The 12,351-nt window shown below is 43.7% G+C and overlaps 1 protein-coding gene across 1 annotated transcript in view; it reads right to left on the bottom strand.

Moving 5' to 3' along the window:
- Positions 1-12,351, bottom strand: part of LOC126469698 (uncharacterized) — an 894,140-nt gene that overhangs the window by 113,432 nt on the left and 768,357 nt on the right. The window lies entirely within an intron of this gene.

The following is a 12,351-nucleotide window of genomic DNA, read 5'->3' as shown; positions in this document are numbered from 1 at the left end:
TCTTACTTGCAGCAATTGTGTGTGCCACTGTCCCTGGTTGTTCCAATCATCTGGACAATATAGTTGTATCATGTCACACCCCTGACAAACATTTGCAGAATTTGTGTGCCTTATTTATTGTACTTTTGCAGGCAGGACTCAAGTGTAACAGAGACAAGTGCAGATTTTTTCAAACTGAGATTCAGTATTTAGGACATATGATTAACAGACAGGGTATCCACCCCTCACTGTCACAGCTCAGTGCGATTAGAGACTTGCCAGCACCCAGGAACTTGAAAGAACTACAGTCTGTGTAGGGCAAAATTACATATTATATTCAGTTTATACCAAATGCAGCACACCTTGCAGCACCTTTGCATCACCTTAGGCATAAGAACGTTCCTTTTGTTTGGTCTTCAGAATGTGTTGCTGCTTTTCACAAGCTCAAATCTGCTTTGTTGAGTGATCGTTGTTTGATTCCTTTCGATCCCTCCAAACCAGTTGTTTTGGCTGTCAATGCATCTTCTCACGACATCGGGGCGGTTCTCATGCACCGCATTAATTCTATCAATTGCCCGATTGCTTTTGCATCTAAGTTGCTCAGTTCTACCCTGCAAAACTATTCTCAAATTGAGAAAGAAGCTTTAGCTATTGTCTATGGAGTGGCCAAGTTTCATGATTTTTTGTACAGTCACAAGTTCTATTTGGTCACCGACCATAAGCCTTTGATGTCGTTGTTTCACCCACCAAAGCCAGTTCCAGCCCGTATTGCACAAAAGTTGAAAAGTTGCAATGTCTGTCTTTGTTTTTGTCTAACTACAACTATGAAGTTTTGTTTTGGCCTACAGCCCAGCATGGTAATGCCGATGCTTTGCCTCGTCTACCTATCGGTCCTGACAAAGTGTTTGATTCTTCCGAATTTTCATGCATTTTTATTGATTCACAAGATAAGGAATTAGCTGATGGTTTTCCAGTGGATTTTCATCGCATTGCTTCTGCGACAGCTGCTGACGCTTCTTTGCAGATTATTTTGCAGTATATTCGTACTTAGTTGCCTCCATCTGCAATGCAGATTAGGGTTCCCATTGTTCAACGTTACTTTGCGCAACGTCACAACTTGTCTGTACACCATGGTGTTATTTTTTTATGAACTGACAATGATCAATATCGTGTGGTTGTACCTCATTCGTTGCAGTCAGAAACAGTCTGATTACTGCACACTGGTCATTGGGGTATAGTGCGGATGAAGCAATTAGTGTGTCGTCACTGCACTTGGGTTGACATTGATAAACAAATTGAGAATTTGCTTGCTAATTGTTGCTCTTGTATGGAGCATGAATCTGCTCCCCGCCAGTGCTTCTTTGTGCGTCCGACTCCTACTGCACCTTGACAGCACTTTCATATTGATTTTGAGGGTCCTGTCTGGGACATCCGCTGGTTCATAGTTATTGATGCATACAGCAACTTACCTTTTGTTGTGCCTATGTCTTCTACTACATCTGCCCATACTATTCAGGCTTAGATGTCTATTTTTTTGCATTGAGGGCCTTCCTGAAGTTATTGTCTCCAACAATGGCCCCCAATTTGTGTCCTCCAAGTTTGAAGCATTCTGTGCTGGTAATGGCATTCGTTATCTGACCTCAGCCCCCTTCCGCCCCCAGTTGAACGGTGAGGCTGAACGCTTTGTGCGTACGCTTACATTGCAGATGAGCAAGTTGAACCCCATGCACTCTCGCTAGCACATGCTATGGACTTTCCTTGCTTCCTATCATTCCCAGCCATGCAGCACTCTTTCCCTAGCAGAATTGGTACATGGCCATGCCCATCGGTCACTCCTGCAGCTATTTCACCCGCCGCTGCACACTCTCACTGCTTTGCCTCGTTCTGGCTTGGCGCCGCAAAATTTTGTGTTCTATCGCATTTTCTCTGCCAAGCAGCACTGGGAGCAGGGGTACATTTTTCGCCAGCTTGGCCGCACCTTGTTTTTAATTTCTGGTCCCTCCAGCACTGTCAAGTGACAGTGGAACCAGATCCGTTTGTGCCGCCCTCATTTTCTGCCACTGGTTCCTTTTCCGGCAGAATTGGAGGCTTTGCAGCTTCCACTGCCTCAGCCCACAGCTCCACTGATGGTGCCTCCGTCGCTCGCGCCTCCGCCGCGGGCGCTCTTGCTGCCGCTGCGAGCACTCATGCCTCTGTCAGTCCAGTCTCCTGCACTGGGCGAGTGCCTCTCACTACCATCATGGCCCCACACCCAGCCACCGCCGTTGCCGTGTTCCTTCGTGATACCAGTACTGATGGACACTGAGGCTGTAGTCATGCCACTGCCGCCGCCGCCCATGGAGGTTGTTGCTCCGCATCCTCATTCGACCATACCCAGTGGCGGTGCGCATCCCTGGGAGGTTTTCAATGGGGCGTTTTCCTTGCCCCCTCGCAAGCAATTCGAGGATACGGGTGGGCAGCATGCCCCGGCAGATCTGCTGTCCGGCCCCTCAGTTGTGCTGCCCCTGGGTCGCTCCACCCGCCATCGGAAGCCCTATTCCACGGCGGTGTGCTGTTTCAGGGGTGGAGGGATGTGGTATCGATAGTTCTGATGCCACAGCATAGGTTGGCACTACGAGAGCGGAAGATCTTCACTGACCACAGCGCCCTCTGGCCGATGCTGTGGAGCTCTACGAGCTCTACGAGCACCTATCGACTTTCGGCAGTTCTTGAAGAGCAGACGGCCAGCACACTTTGCTTCGGCTTCACTTGGAATACAGACTTTGCACTACTTACGATAGGTCTACTTGACTTTCACACCACCCCTTTTTAACATCTCTAATGCTCTAGACATGTTGACTGACTGACTATTACACAATCCCAACAACTTACAAATTTAGATTTGGCAAAAATGAGTACCAAGAGTGCCACCTCAATTCAGACTGTCAATGTACCAATATTTCTGGCACATTTGTGGTGGTTATGATATAGTAGTTCAGTTAGTTATGATATTCCACGTTACTGTCAAGGCACATATGACATTTTTACTGGGTGTTTACAGTTCTTATCTAACATGATGGTGGAGATGACAGTTCAAGTTCAAACCAGTAGTAGTAGGAAAATCAAGATCTACGCTGTTGAAACTTTTAACAATCAATGCTCAATATCCAGCGATTCATTGTATATGCCATAACTGATTTTCACAAAAAATGTCACTTATAGTACTTTGACTTGCAGGAGACAACATTCAAAGGTGTTACAATTGGCCGAGTACGTCAGTTCAAGCAAAGAAAGGGTATATTATGTGCAACAGGCCCATGCCTAATAAAGCAGAGTGTTGTTCAAACCAGCATTAAGGTTGAGGGAAGCTTTACTTTTAATCTTTGATATTTCAAGATCAATATCCTTGCCTCTTACATAATTTGATACCACAGTTTTAATTAGCAAATGTAAATGGGAACATTCTTGTTTCACTAGTTAAGAAGGGCATAACTGGCAGTAAAATAACAATTTTAAAATAATAAGTGATTTAACGGCAATTAACTCCAAAAGCCAATTTCTCAAAAAGAATTTTTCAGTTTTTTTGTAGGTTGCTTCATTAAGCTGTCCAAAACAAGTGAACAGTAACAGTACTATAGAACTAATTTTAGACACCTTACAGTAACAATTTCATTCTGAATATGACTTCATTCAGAGTAAGGACTGAGTGGAAAGACTACCATGCACCCTTTGGGTTAGATGTCTAGTGGAAGATTAATGCTGAACTTTCAGACATCCATTCTTCTTTAGAACACAAGCAGTATAACAGATGTGACCAATGATCTAGACTGAGCAGGGAAAGATAACAAGCAGAAAGAGGGGAGGGGGATGATGATGATGATGATAGAGGAAGATGCAGAACGAAAAGTGTGGTTATAAAAGAAGAAACCAGCTAAATGTACTAGCAAAATGGGACCAAGGCTAATAAAGAAATAACTCTTAAAAAAGGAATACAGAAAATGTAAAACAGGCTATGTACACACTACGACTAAATAAGTTATTTTACACTCATTGACAGTTTGGCAGTAGTTATTTGTGTCAGATGAAAACTAGTTGGTTGTCATTTCTGTATAGAACGATTTCAGGAACTAATAGAGAATTCACTTCTTTTGCATGTTAACAGTTTTCTGATGATTTAGCTGTTAACACACATCTTTCTTCCAGCATACAGGGTGGTCTATTGATAGTGACCCGGCCAAATATCTCACGAAAGAAGCATCAAATGAAAAAACTTCAAAGAACGAAACTCGTCTAGCTTGAAGGGGGAAACCAGATGGCGCTATGGTTGGCCCACTAGATGGTGCTGCCATAGGTCAAACGGATATCAACTGCGTTTTTTAAATAGGAAACCCCATTTTTTACTACATATTTGTGTAGTATGTAAAGAAATATGAATGTTTTAGTTGGACCACTTTTTTCGCTTTGTGATAAATGGTGCTGTAATAGTCACAAACATATAAATATGTGGTATCACGTAACATTCCGCCAGTGCAGACGGTATTTGCTTCATGATACATTACCCGTGTTAAAATGGACCATTTACCAATTGCGGAAAAGGCCGATAATGTGTTGATGTATGGCTATTGTGATCAAAATGCCCAATGGGCATGTGCTATGTATGCTGCTCAGTATACTGGACGACATCATCCAAGTGTCTGGACAGTTCGCCGGATAGTTATGTTATTTAAGGAAACAGGAAGCGTTTAGCCACATGTGAAATGTCAATCACAACCTGCAACAAATGATGATGCCCAAGTAGGTGTTTTAGCTGCTGTCATGGCTAATCCGCATATCAGTAGCAGACAAAATTCCGTGAAAATCGGGAATCTCAAAAACGTCGGTGTTGAGAATGCTACATCAACATCAATTGCAACCGTACCATATTTCTATGCAGCAGGAATTGCATGGAGACGACTTTGAACGTTGTGTACAGTTCTGCCACTGGGCACAAGGGAAATTACGGGACAGCTACATCTACATCTACATTTATACTCCACAAGACACCCAACAGTGTGTGGCGGAGAGCACTTTACGTGCCACTGTCATTACCTCCCTTTCCCGTTCCAGTCGCGTATGGTTCGCGGGAAGAACGACTGTCTGAAAGCCTCCGTGCTCGCTCTAATCTCTCTAATTTTACATTTGTGATCTCCTCGGCAGGTATAAGTAGGGGGAAGCAATATATTCGATACCTCATCCAGAAACGCACCCTCTCGAAACCTGGCGAGCAAGCTACACTGCTATGCAGAACGCCTCTCTTGCAGAGTCTGCCACTTGACTTTGTTAAACATCTCCGTAACGCTATCACGGTTACCAAATAACCGTGTGATAAAATGCGCCGCTCTTCTTTGGATCTTCTCTATCTCCTCCATCAACCCGATCTGGTACAGATCCCACACTGATGAGCAATACTCAATTATAGGTCGAACGAGTGTTTTGTAAGCCACCTCCTTTGTTGATGGACTACATTTTCTAAGGACTCTCCCAATGAATCTCAACCTGGTACCCACCTTACCAGCAATTAATTTTATATGATCATTCCACTTCAAATCGTTCTGCACACATACTCCCAGATATTTTACAGAAGTAACTGCTACCAGTGTTTGTTCCACTATCATATAATCATACAATAAAGGATCCTTCTTTCTATGTATTCACAATACATTACATTTGTCTATGTTAAGGGTCAGTTGCCACTCCCTGCACCAAGTGCCTATCCGCTGCAGATCTTCCTGCATTTCGCTACAATTTTCTAATGCTGCAACTTCTCTGTATACTACAGCATCATCCACGAAAAGCCGCATACACAGCTGGTCTGATATTCCGTAGGCTCTTACTTTGTTTATCAGGCGACAGTGCGGAACTGTATCGAACGCCTTCCAGAAGTCAAGAAAAATAGCAAATATCTGGGAGCCTGTATCTAATATTTTCTGGGTCTCATGAACAAATAAAGCGAGTTTGGTGTCTCACACGATCGCTGTTTCCGGAATCCATGTTGATTCCTACATAGTAGATTCTGGGTTTCCAAAAACGACATGATACTCGAGCAAAAAACATGTTCTAAAATTCTACAACAGATCGACGTCAGAGATATAAGTCTATAGTTTTGCACATCTGCTCAACGACCCTTCTTGAAGACTGGGACTACCTGTGCTCTTTTCCAATCATTTGGAACCTTCCGTTCCTCTAGAGACTTGCGGTACACGGCTGTTAGAAGGGGGGCAAGTTCTTTCGCGTACTCTGTGTAGAATCGAATTGGTATCCTGTCAGGTCCAGTGGACTTTCCTCTGTTGAGTGATTCCATTTGCTTTTCTATTCCTTGGACACTTATTTCGATGTCAGCCATTTTTTTGTTTGTGCGAGGATTTAGAGAAGGAACTGCAGTGTGGACCTCCTCTGTGAAACAGCTTTGGAAAAAGGTGTTTAGTATTTCAGCTTTACGCGTATCATTCTCTGTTTCAATGCCATCATCATCCCGGAGTGTCTGGATATGCTGTTTCGAGCCACTTACTGATTTAACGTAAGACCAGAACTTCCTAGGGTTTTCTGTCAAGTCGGTACATAGAATTTTACTTCCAAATTCACTGAACGCTTCACGCATAGCCCTCCTTACGCTAACTTTGACATCGTTTAGCTTCTGTTTGTCTGAGAGGTTTTGGCTGCGTTTAAACTTAGAGTGAAGCTCTCTTTGCTTTCACAGTAGTTTCCTAACTTTTTTGTTGTATCACGGTGGGTTTTTCCCGTCCCTCACAGTTTTACTCGGCACGTACCTGTCTAAAATGCATTTTATGATTGCCTTGAACTTTTTCCATAAACACTCAACATTGTCAGTGTCGGAACAGAAATTTTCGTTTTGATCTGTTAGGTAGTCTGAAATCTGCCTACTATTACTCTTGCTAAACAGATAAACCTTCCTCCCTTTTTTTATATTCCTACTAACTTCCATATTCAGGGATGCTGCAATGGCCTTATGATCACTGATTCCCTGTTCTGTATATACAGAGTCGAAAAGTTCACGTCTGTTTGTTATCAGTAGGTCCAAGATGTTATCTTCACAAGTCGGTTCTCTGTTTAATTGCTCGAGGTAATTTTCGGATAGTGCACTCAGTATAATGTCACTCGATGCTCTGTCCCTACCACCCGTCCTAAACATCTGAGTGTACCAGTCTATATCTGGTAAATTGAAATCTCCACCTAAGACTATAACATGCTGAGGAAATTTATGTGAAATGTATTCCAAATTTTCTCTCAGTTGTTCTGCCACTAATGCTGCTGAGTCGGGAGGTCGGTAAAAGGAGCCAATTATTAACCTAGTTCGGTTGTTGAGTGTAACCTCCACCCATAATAATTCACAGGAACTATCCACTTCTATTTCACTACAGGATAAACTACTACTAACAGCGACGAACACTCCACCACCGGTTGCATGCAATCTATCCTTTCTAAACACCGTCTGTACCTTTGTAAAAATTTCTGCAGAAATTATCTCTTGCTTCAACCAGCTTTCTGTACCTATAACAATTTCGGCTTCGGTGCTTTCTATCAGCGCTTGAAGTTCCGGTACTTTACCAACACAGCTTCGACAGTTTACAATTACAATACCGATTGCTGCTTGGTCCCAGCATGTCCTGACTTTGCCCTGCACCCGTTGAGGCTGTTGCCCTTTCTGTACTTGCCCAAGGCCATCTAACCTAAAAAACCACCCAGCCCATGCCACACAACCCCTGCTACCCGTGTAGCCGCTTGTTGCGTGTAGTGGACTCCTGACCTATCCAGCGGAACCCGAAACCCCACCACCCTATGGCGCAAGTCGAGGAATCTGCAGCCCACACGGTCGCAGAACCGTCTCAGACTCTGATTCAGACCCTCCACTCGGCTCTGTACCACAGGTCCGCAGTCAGTTCTGTCGACGATGCTGCAGATGGTGAGCTCTGCTTTCATCCTGCTAGCGAGACTGGCAGTCTTCACCAAATCAGATAGCCGCTGGAAGCCAGAGAGGATTTCCTCGGATCCATAGCGACACACATCATTGGTGCCGACATGAGTGACCATCTGCAGCTGGGTGCACCCTGTACCCTTCATGGAATCCGGAAGGACACAGCACACGGAGTGCACATTGGTTTTCTTCCCCTCTCTTGCTGCCATATCCCTAAAGGGCCCCATTACGCGCCTGACGTTGGAGCTCCCAACTACCAGTAAGCCCACCCTCTGCGACCGCTCAGATCTTGCAGACTGAGGGGCAACCTTTGGAACAGGACAAGCAGCCATGTCAGGCCGAAGATCAGTATCAGCCTGAGACAGAGCCTGAAACCGGTTCGTCAGACAAACTGGAGAGGCCTTCCGTTCAGCCCTCTGGAATGTCTTTCACCCCCTGCCACACCTTGAGACGACCTCCCACTCTACCACAGGTGAGGGATCAGCCTCAATGCGGGAAGTATCCCGGGCAACCACAGTCGTAGTCCAATCGGGGGATGCGTGGGACGAGCTGGCCGTCCCCGACAAACCCCCATCCGGAACCCCACAGTGATGCCCACTGGCAACAGCCTCAAGCTGTGTGACCGAAGCCAACACCGCCTGAAGCTGGGAGTGAAGGGATGCCAACTCAGCCTGCATCCGAACACAGCAGTTGCAGTCCCTATCCATGCTAAAAACTGTTGTGCAAAGAACGTCTGAACTAGTCTAGAGAGAGCGCAAACAAATCGACACAAAATTTAAACGGTTATTAAAATACAAGATTGCCTAGTAAATGCAGTAATGCTGCTACTTGCGCACTGCTGACACACTGCTCGGTGGCAGAAGGAGACTACACGAATTTACACTATTCAGGTACTAAAACGCGATGCTACAACTCTCAAATACTATAATACGTCAGAAATTTATGAATTAAACAATGCAAGTACCAGTGAAAGACATTCCAAACAGAGATCATGTGAAACTCAGCTCGCCCTATTTGCCCAAGAAATTCACAGTGCCGTAGACACTGGCGAGCAGATTGATGCCGTATTCCTGGACTTCAGGAAGGCATTTGATACGGTTCCGCACTTACGTTTAGTGAAAAAAATACGAGCTTACGGAATATCGGACCAGGTTTGTGATTGGATTCAGGATTTCCTAGAAGAAAGAACACAACATGTCATTCTTAACGGTTCAAAATCTGCAGATGTAGAGGTAATTTCGGGAGTACCGCAGGGAAGCGTGATAGGACCTTTATTGTTTACAATATACATAAATGACTTAGTTGACAACATCGGTAGCTCCGTGAGGCTATTTGCAGATGACACGGTTGTCTACAAGAAAGTAGCAACATCAGAAGACTCGTACGTACTCCAGGAGGACCTGCAGAGGATTAATGCATGGTGCGACAGCTGGCAGCTTTCCCTAAACGTAGATAAATGTAATATAATGCGCATACATAGGGGCAGAAATCCATTCCAGTACGATTATGCCATAGGTGGTAAATCATTGGAAGCGGTAACGACCGTAAAATACTTAGGAGTTACTATCCGGAGCGATCTGAAGTGGAATGATCACATAAAACAAATAGTGGGAAAAGCAGGCGCCAGGTTGAGATTCATAGGAAGAATTCTAAGAAAATGTGACTCATCGACGAAAGAAGTAGCTTACAAAACGCTTGTTCGTCCGATTCTTGAGTATTGCTCATCAGTATGGGACCCTTACCAGGTTGGATTAATAAAAGATATAGACATGATCCAGCGAAAAGCAGCGCGATTCGTCATGGGGACATTTAGTCAGCGCGAGAGCGTTACGGAGATGCTGAACAAGCTCCAGTGGCGGACACTTCAAGAAAGGCGTTACGCAATACGGAGAGGTTTATTATCGAAATTACGAGAGAGCACATTCCGGGAAGAGATGGGCAACATATTACTACCGCCCACATATATCTCGCGTAATGATCACAACGAAAAGATCCGAGAAATTAGAGCAAATACGGAGACTTACAAGCAGTCGTTCTTTCCACGCACAATTCGTGAATGGAACAGGGAAGGGGGGATCAGATAGTGGTACAATAAGTACCCTCCGCCACACACCGTAAGGTGGCTCGCGGAGTATAGATGTAGATGTAGATGAAGTACCAAAAACACGCAAAGAAATTAAGAATTAAACTATGTAACAAATGAGTGAGCTAGGAGTATACGACTTGCTGCTGCAGCTGCTTATCCAACGATGGCAGGGAGCACACTGACTGTGACCAACTGACACTGGCCGTTCAAAACAAAAACAGAAGACAAACGACTACGCGAATTTACACTAATCAGGTACTAAAACGCAATGCTACAACTCTCAAATACTATAATACGCCAGAAATTTATGAATTAGACAATGCAAGTACCAAAAACACGCAAAGAAATTAAGAATTAAACTATGTAGCAAATGAGTGAGCTAGGAGTATACGACTTGCTGCTGCAGCTGCTTATCCAACGATGGCAGGGAACAGATTTTTTGCACACGTTCTATTTAGCAATGAAGCATCATTCACCAACAGTGGTAATGTAAACCAGCATAATATGTACTATTGGGCAATAGAAAATCCACGATGGCTGCGACAAGTGGAAGATCAGCGACCTTGGCAGGTTAATGTATGGTGCGGCATTATGGGAGGAAGGATAATTGGCCCCCTTTTTATCGATGTCAATCTAAATGGTGCAATGTATGCTGATTTCATATGTAATGTTCTACCAATGTTACTACAAGATGTTTCACCGCATGACAGAATGGCAATGTACTTCCAACATGATGGATGTCCGGCACATAGCTCGCATGAGGTTGAAGCGGTATTGAATAGCATATTTCATGACAGGTGGATTAGTCGTCAAAGCACCATACCATTGCCCGCACGTTCACCGGATCTTGACGTCCCCGGATTTTTTTCTGCGGGGAAAGTTGAAGGATATTTGCTATCGTGATCCACCGACAACACCGGACAACATGTGTCAGCGCATTGTCAATGCATGTGCGAACATTACGGAAGGTGAACTACTCGCTGTTGAGAGGAATGTCATTATACGTATTGCCAAATGCATTGAGGTTGCCGGACATCATTTTGAGCATTTATTGCATTAACGTGGTATTTACAGTTAATCACGCTGTAACAGCATGTGTTCTCAGAGATGATAAGTTCCAAAAGATACATGTATCACATTGGAACAACAGAAATAAAATGTTCAAATGTACCTATGTTCTGTATTTTAATTTAAAAAAACCTACCTGTTACCAACTGTTTGTCTAAAATTGTGAGCCATATGTTTGTGACTATTATAGCACCACCTATCACAAAGCAAAAAAAGTGGTCCAACTAAAACATTCATATTTCTTTACATACTACGCAAATATGTAATAAAAAATGGGGGTTCCTATTTTAAAAAATGCAGTTAATATGCATTTGACCTATGGCAGCTCCATCTAGCGGGCCAACCATAGCTCCATCTGGTTTCCCCCTTCAAGCTAGACAAGTTTCGTTCTTTGTAGTTTTTTCGTTTGACGCTTATTTCGTGAGATATTTGGCCCAGTAATGATCAATGGACCACCCTGTATATATGATATATCATACTAAAAAATCATTGAGGACATCACAGACAGACTTCTGCACATATAATAATGAAGTGAAGAGGGAAGTGGTGTATATTGGTCACACCTGCTCTGAAAGATCACTTTTCAGATACACGCAGGTACATAGTTAGATGGGTAAAATACACTCCTTTCTAATGCACACCATTTTAATCTAACTCCAACATGGAAGTTTTGGATCTCATTAAGAAAGAACCTGCTTTCCATGATATGGATTGTACACCAAACATTTATCTTCCTTTCTTCTAGTCACCACTTTTGCCCCAGTTGGTGTTGTTTAACCAGGTAACGTTCTTCGTTTTAAAATACTTATTTAGTTTGTTGGAACTCATGATATCTACCTGCCAAATTACCATATGTTTTAGAAGGTTTAATATTTACAACACCATCAACAGTCTAGTCACTTAGAGGTTGATGCAGTTCATTGAGTTAGGCAATACCACTGAAAAACGAAAAATAAATAAATGTGAGGAGGGGGGGTGGGGGGACACTGCAGCAAATAATGACAAAGGCAGCATATTTGTGTATGTGGCATTTTGTCTGCCAATGGCCTTGCTGAATTGGAAACACTGGTTTTCACCCAATCACCTAATGTAAGCAACATTGTGCCTTATTCGTACTTGGATGGCAGGGCATGCCAGATGTCATTGGCTCATGAACAAACAAATTACCAAATTGGCATCTCACTAAAAAACTTGCACCAGACTGTTGGCATCCTCTCTCTCTCTCTCTCTCTCTCACACACACACACACACACACACACACACACAC

Source organism: Schistocerca serialis, chromosome 3, assembly GCF_023864345.2.
Source record: "Schistocerca serialis cubense isolate TAMUIC-IGC-003099 chromosome 3, iqSchSeri2.2, whole genome shotgun sequence".
NCBI classification, from domain to species: domain Eukaryota; kingdom Metazoa; phylum Arthropoda; class Insecta; order Orthoptera; family Acrididae; genus Schistocerca; species Schistocerca serialis.
The sequence above is the reverse complement of the archived record's forward strand: the minus strand, read 5'-3'. Positions and strand labels throughout refer to the sequence as shown.